The sequence below is a fragment of the Lagenorhynchus albirostris genome, chromosome 14, assembly GCF_949774975.1.
Source record: "Lagenorhynchus albirostris chromosome 14, mLagAlb1.1, whole genome shotgun sequence".
NCBI classification, from domain to species: domain Eukaryota; kingdom Metazoa; phylum Chordata; class Mammalia; order Artiodactyla; family Delphinidae; genus Lagenorhynchus; species Lagenorhynchus albirostris.
In genome coordinates this window covers 15,624,133-15,631,401 of record NC_083108.1, presented here as the reverse complement: position 1 = coordinate 15,631,401, position 7,269 = coordinate 15,624,133, and the positions used below count along the sequence as shown (strand labels likewise).

Below are 7,269 nucleotides of genomic sequence, written 5' to 3'. Positions count from 1 at the left end.
GGCAGAAGCAATCACGGAGCCGTATTTGGCTAAGGAACAGAAGGGGAGGTTAGGAGTGGTGGGAGTGGGTTAGAGCATTACTTTTTTCTTTTAACTTTCATCCAAAAATGACTCAAGAGTCACCATAAGTCGCAAAAATACTAGAGGAGATCTTGTGTACCCTTTTGACCTGCGCTTCCCCACCAGGAATGTGTTAAGGTAACTGTGGCACAGGATCACAACCAAGACATTGACATTGACATTGACACAATCCATAGACCTTAGATCCACCAGTTTCATGTGCACTCGTTTGTGTGTGTGTATAGTTCTGTGCAATTTTAGCACGTCTGTAGATTTGTGTAACCATCACCACCACAATCAAGGTACAGAACTCCTCTGCCACCAAAAAGTTCACCCTTGTGCTGCCTCTTCGTGGCCACACCCCCCCACTGTCCCCTACCCCATCCCGACCCTCACCCCAGTAACTGCTAATCTGAACTTTCTATTCGGTCAGATTTGGTCACTGACTGAGGTTTACAAATAGACCCCTAAAGTCACTAATAACACACAAAAAGTGAGCGTAAAAAGAATTAACTACACAATGGCCCAAAAGGGCTGTGAACGGTGGCGTTCCTTTCCCTGTAGGCGCAGGCTCTGCTGCGGTGGATTTGCTCTCTGTCGACCCTGTCCCTAGTGGCTGCCCTGGCATATACAGTGGGTGACGCGTCCGCCGCCTCTTCAGTTGCCGCTGCCGTCACCAGGCCCTCCACAGGCCCCTGTGGGCTGGGTATTGTTCGCGCGTCAGGAAGCCTACAAAGTAGGATGCAGTGACGCAGCACGGGGCTTGCTCCGGGCTCACACACTGGCCTGTTGAAGGCGACGGTGTGAAAACATATGTACCGAGAGAGACTTTTATTTGCTACTGAATGACTGATAGTGACTCAAAAACATCCATCTGTCTATGTACTTGGGAAAACCCACTCACATATTCTGGTTTAGATGTTTACACTGGTTTATATACAAATGCAGGTTCTGAAAGAAAAATTTGCAGCCTCTCCAATGAAGCTAGTTTAGAAATTGGAAAAGAACAGGTAGGGGGGTAATGTCGTGAGAAAAAAAATTACCAGTGCTGGGACAAGAGTACTGACCACACCCAGCCTGGGCCTTGGTCTCCTCATCTGAGCGTAGAGACTGAAGAGTTGGCAACATCCCCTTCAGCCTTTTGATGACTGGGGACACTGTTTCTGTTGAGCCTGGCTTTCAGAGTCGGGCAGAAAAAGAGCTTAAATGGAAAGGGATCATCTCCAGATTAGAAATGTCTATTCAAGTCACCCGACCTTTTCCCCCATTCCTCTCTATTTGGCATGAGGTGCTTGAGGTGTCAGCAAATGACAGAGAAAGGCTGGCGGGATTCACCCAGCAAAGGTTCTGGCCCTGCACTGCCCAGAAGCCCTGAAATCACGGAATCAGAGCCAGGTGGAGGCAACACAACTTTATACCCCTGGGAGATAATCAGGGTGAGTTTAAACTTTGGCCTGTGAACCCAAACCCGTTAACCTCAGCAAAGGTGGCTGGAGAAACCTGATGAAGTGAACATAACAAAGTCCTGCTTACTGAGCACAAGCTTATGCCCGGCCCCGTGGGGAACTTCACCCCTGTGGTCTCGGGCAATACTGGCCACGCCGCTACAGGTAGAGCTATAATTAGCTCTGTTTCTCAGTGAGGAAAATGGTGCCCGGAGATGAAGCAGCGTGTGAAGGTCACTCAGCTAGAAAGTGAGCCCAGGCCTGAGGGCACCGCCCACAGCCCCTGCTCTTCATTTCTCTACACTAGCCACGCCCACCCCCAAGATGTTTGATTGTTCAAATTGTTCTTGAGTTTTATGAGTATATAATGATGAGGGAGTTGTTCTTTAACTTCAATTTTTTTTAAATATTTTTATTTATTTGTTTATTTTTGGCTGCGTTGGGTCTTCGTTGCTGCGCGCAGGCTTTCTCTAGTTGCACTGAGCAGGGGCTACTCTTTCTTGTGGTGCACGGGCTTCTCATTGTGGCTTCTCTTGTTGCGGAGCACGGGCTCTAGGTCCGCGGGCTTCAGTAGTTGCAGTACGCGGGCTCAGTAGTTGTGGCTCATGGGCTCTAGGGTGCAGCTTCAGTAGTTGTGGTGCACGGGCTTTGTTGCTCCGTGGCATGTGGGATCTTCCCGGGCCAGGGCTCGAACCCGTGTCCCCTTCATTGGCAGGTGGATTCCCAACCACTGCGCCACCAGGGAAGTCCTAACTTCAATTTAAAAAGCTTTCCCTTCTATGGAGAAATGATGTTAAAGAGGAATTGGGTTGCGTTCTCCTTGACTGACGTATTTGCATTTATGGGTGTCTGTTTGGATCACATGACCTCCACTTGGTGACAGTGACCCTGAGCTGTTGACAGAGCCTCAGAACATAAACAACTGCTCCCCCTGGCCTGGTACAGGCCACCTCTGATGTGGTGACAAACAGCACAGTATTCCTGTCTAATGTGACAGTCCTGCTGGGTCAAACTGGTTAATGTCCATCAGGATTAGAGAGGAGTGACTTAGGTTAAGTTAGAACATGAAACAAATTTGCAGTTTTACCAGTACAGTGGAGCTAGTAAATACTATCAGTCATTAGCCTGAGTGTGTATAATACATACCTCTTTTAATCCAAATGATGAATAAGCCCTCTGGCTCATTCTTGAGCAATTTATCATTCAAAGGTGTATTGTTATTAGCCAACCACAATTATAGGTGTGACTGATGTTCTAGGTTTGTATCTCCAACACTATCTGTAAGATACCAAGACTGATTAGTAGGTCAATGTAGGATGTGCTGGGTTAGATAAATTTTTAAAAAATGTGTCCACCTGATGACCTTTAGAAAAGTATACTTATAAAAGAACATGCTTTTCTTCTTCACAATTTTATTTATTTATTTTATTGAAGTATAGTTGATGTACAACGTTATATAAGGTACAGTTGTACAATACAGTGATTCACAATTTTTAAAGATTATACTCCATTTATAGTTATTATAAAATATTGGCTACATTCCCTGTGTTGTACAATATATCCTTGTAGCTTATTTGATATGTAATAGTTTGTACCTCTTGATCCTCTACCCCTATCTTGCCTCTCCCCCCTTCCTTCTCCCCACAGGTAACCACTAGTTTGTTCTGTATATCTGAGTCTGCTTCTTTTTTGTTATATTCACTAGTTTATTGTGCTTTTTAGATTCCACATATAGATCATATCATACGGTATTTGTCTTTCTCTGTCTGAATTATTTCACTCAGCATAATACCCTCCAAATCCATCATGTTATCACAAATGGCAAGATTTGATTCTTTTTTATGGCTGAGTAGTATTCCATTTTATGTATACACCACACCTTCTTTATCCATTCATCTGTTGATGGGCACTTAGGTTGCTTCCATATCTTGGCAATTGTAAATAATGCTGCTATGAATACTGGGGTGCATGTATCTTTCCAAATTAGTGTTTTGGGTTTTTTTTGGATATATACCCAGTAGTGGAATTGCTGGGTCATGTGGTCACATTTGAGGAAGAAGATGTATTCAGTTGAGACTGTCAGGACAAGAAGGGATTTTGATGGTTCAGATCATCTTTTCCATCATCTTCAGTCATGGCCAAGGCAGACCATGCTGGTCTTGTTGAGTTGCAAGAGTCACCTTCTGACCATGTCACTCCTTCGATTAAAACTTCTCAGTGCTGGGACTTCCCTGGTGGTCCAGTGGTTAGGACTCTGTGCTTACACTGCTGAGGATGTGGGTTCGATCCCTGGTCAGGAAACTAAGATCCTGCAAGCCGTGCAGTGAGGCCAAAAATTAAAAGAAAAAAAAAAAATCAGGGGTGGGAGGGTAACTGGATTAGGGGTTCATTTGCAGATATGTGGTACAAAAGCACTCCAGGCAGAGGGGATGCTAAGGCAGCGATCTTCAGTCTGAAATATGTTTAGTGGGTGAGACGAACAGCAAGAAGACCAGTGAGATAGGGATCAAAGGTCAAGGCAGGAGAGAGATGGGAATGAGGACAGAGAAGAAGGTAGTGGTCAGGTCATGCAGGGCCTTCAAGGCCATGGGGAAGAAGCTGGATTTTATTCTAAATGCCATGTGACGTGATCTGGTTTATGATTTTAAAAGATTACTCTGGATGTTTTCTTTTCTTTCTTTTTTTTTTTTTTGTGGCTTGAAACAACAGAAATTGATTCTCTCACAGTTCTGGAGGCTAGAAATTCAAAATCAAGGTGTTGGCAAGGTCCTTCTGGAAGCTCTGAGGGGGAATCTCTTCCATCCTCTCCTGTGTCCTCAGCATGCCTTGACTTGTGGGCACATCACTCCAATCTCTGTCTCCATCTTCACATGGCCATCTCCCTGTGTCTCTCCTCTGTGTCTGTGTCTCCTTTTCTGTCTGTCACAAGGACACTTTGGATTTAGGGCCCACCCTAATCTAGGATGATCTCACCACCCATTACTTACCTTAATTACATCTGCAAAACCCTTATTTCCAGTTCTGAGGTTCCAGGTGGACAAAGCTTTGGGGAGACCACTATCCAACCCACTGCAGAGAGCCATTGGTCTTATTCAGAGAGGGATTTCTCATTGTTTTAAATTTTCATTCATTTAACTTAAATAGCCATGAGTAGCTTGTAGGTCTCATATGGGACACCCAGTTGTAGAAGATATACCAAGTTACAGAAGGCGAAGGGTCTGAGGCCAGACAATGTTAACAGCCTCGTCCAAGGCCCAGCAGCTCGTGTTGTGCGCCTTGAATCAGAACCCAGGTTAGCAAAGGGACTTTGCATCTTGTTTTATATGTGGAATGTTTTGTGCTCAGAGGTTGAAACCCACTAAGGATTAAACTGGCCGTAAACTCAATGTTAGTGTCCCTTATTATTACTTTCATATTGCTGCAATGGGAAGTTGGGTTTTTTTTGTTTTTGTTTGTTTCAGTACGTGCTCTTAAAAATTATAATGAAAAAGACCTTCTTAGTAGAAAGTTCACAGCCTTAGGGGCAGAACCCAGAGGGAGCAGTGATGACACAGCATCTTCCCAGACCCAGGGAGGGCCTCGAAGCTCCATGAATGGGTGCCTATTCCCTCCAGGTCTGGTGCACCGGCTGCTTTCCTGGGATAGCTGGAGCTTCCTGGCCAGCATGAGCTCCGCTTGCTACTTGGCGCACCCATCTTCATCATCCTCTACAATGGGCTTCAGGAGATGCTTATTCACTACACCGACATCAACATGGTGAGGCAGCCCCAGCTCTCAGCTCGTTGTAGCAACACAATTTGCTCTCCCCAGAACAATGCAAACTATTGGCTTCATTAGAACCTTATTTTCTGTTTGTTTGTTTGTCAAAAGCCTATTGTTCTTTGTTTTATTGAAGGGAGGGCTTCAGCACAGGATAATAGCTTTCTTTTCTTCTCTTTATCTTTAAAGTTTAGGGCTGTTTGTCTTACAGATCTGTTTCATATAGCCAGGATGGTACACTTATTCCAAATGCAATAGGAATCTTGTAGTAAGACTGTGTCCACTCTGCCCCTCTTTCTCTCTAGTTCTGTCTTTTCTCTGGACACTGTTTGCCGACCTTCATCACTGGGCTGGCCCTGACGCTGTTCATTGAGAAACCATGTCAGGAACTGAAGCGGTGCCTGCTGGGATCAGCGCCTGCAGGGCCGTGAGCTTCCTGTAAAACCCAAAAGAGTGGATGGCCCTTTGTGGGTGCTGATGAGTAAAGGCAAGTGTGGTCTTGTTTATGTAACGAAGGCTTGTGTTCCCAAAAAGGAGTGTGAATCTGATTTTTGTGAATGTTTAAGGTATACAAGTTCTTTAATATATAAAACAGTTCCGAGTGTTTACTATATAAAAGAGCTCTGCGTTAATCTGTTTAGTAGCACAATAATTGCCCTCCAATGTAACTTTTTAGCAAAAAAATCTGTATTTTGGGGGTCTCATACTGCATGTATTTTCTATATCCGTGATCATAGGAGAACATCAAATGTAGTGAATTTAATGTACTTCAGGCTTTAATGCTCACTTTTCTTGGTAAAATCACAGTATGTCGTTTTGTACATTATAATTGTTTTTGTGTTATTATGATACCTTTGTGGACTCGTAACTTTATCCTGGATGGTATGACCCACTGGTGTGCACAGTTCATGGGTTTGTCATTATATTGTCATTATAGGTGTTTCAAACCTTGTTCATTTTACAAGATGGTCTATTTTTGTTTTTTTGTTGTTTTTGCTTTTGTTTTGTTTTGTATTTTGGCCGCGCTGCACGGCTTAGTTCCCTGACCAGGGATTGAACTCAGGCCACGGCAGTGAAAGCGTCAAGTCCTAACTACTGGACTGCTGGGGAATTCCCGAGATGGTCTATGTTATGAGTTGAATTGTGTCCCCTGAAAAAGACATGAAGTCCTAAACCCCTGGTACCTTAGAAAGTGACCTTATTTGGAAATAAGGTAGTCAAGTTAAAATGAGATCATGGAGGTTGGGGAGTGGGTGGCCCTAATCCAGTATGTCTGGTGTCCTTATTAAAAGGGGAAATCTGGGCACAGAGACAGACGTGTACAGAGGGAAGATGATGTGAAGACACAGGGAGAAGATGGCCATTGGCAAGCCAAAGAATACCAAGGATTACCAGCAGACACAGAAGCTGGAAGAGGCAAGGAAGGATTCTCCCCTAGAACCCTCAGAGAGAGCATGGCCCTGGTGACACCTTAATTTAGGGCTTCCAGCCTCCAGGACAATGAGATGATACATTTCTGTTGTTTTGAACCAGCCAGTTTGTGGTGCTGTGTTACAGGAGCCCTAGCAAATGAACATAGTCCCTCAACACAACCTCTAACAGAGAAGGAAGAGACCCTAGTAAGTGGCTTCTATCCCCTCGGTTTCCAGCAAAGAGGTAGAGAGATGGGAGAGACTTGTAAGGCCAAGTGGAGACCATGGATGTCCCAGTTTTCAGGCTTGTGTTCCTTCTTGGGTGTGTAATTTCTTTTTTTCTGGGTGTGTGTGTGTGTGTGTGTGTGTGTGTAATTTCATGTTGACCGTCCCTACTTACATATGTCTAACATCACTTATAATAACGCCTTTTGTGTACTTAATAATCAAAGGCTTTATTAACAACCATGGGGTTACCAGGAGCTTATTGGCACAGAATGCTCCCCATCTGTATAGGCTCGCTCTCTCTTTTTTTTTTTTTTTGCCGTATGCGGGCCTCTCCCTGCTGTGGCCTCTCCCGTTGCGGAGCACAG

At 44.5% G+C, this 7,269-nt stretch overlaps 1 long non-coding RNA gene across 1 annotated transcript; it reads left to right on the top strand.

Annotated features, from left to right (window-relative positions):
• Positions 1-635: 635 nt before the first annotated feature.
• On the top strand, positions 636-5,919 carry LOC132503860 (uncharacterized). Its single transcript, XR_009534655.1, has 3 exons — positions 636-1,496; positions 5,120-5,261; positions 5,570-5,919. It is a non-coding gene; the product is annotated as an uncharacterized LOC132503860 (long non-coding RNA).
• Positions 5,920-7,269: the final 1,350 nt, after the last annotated feature.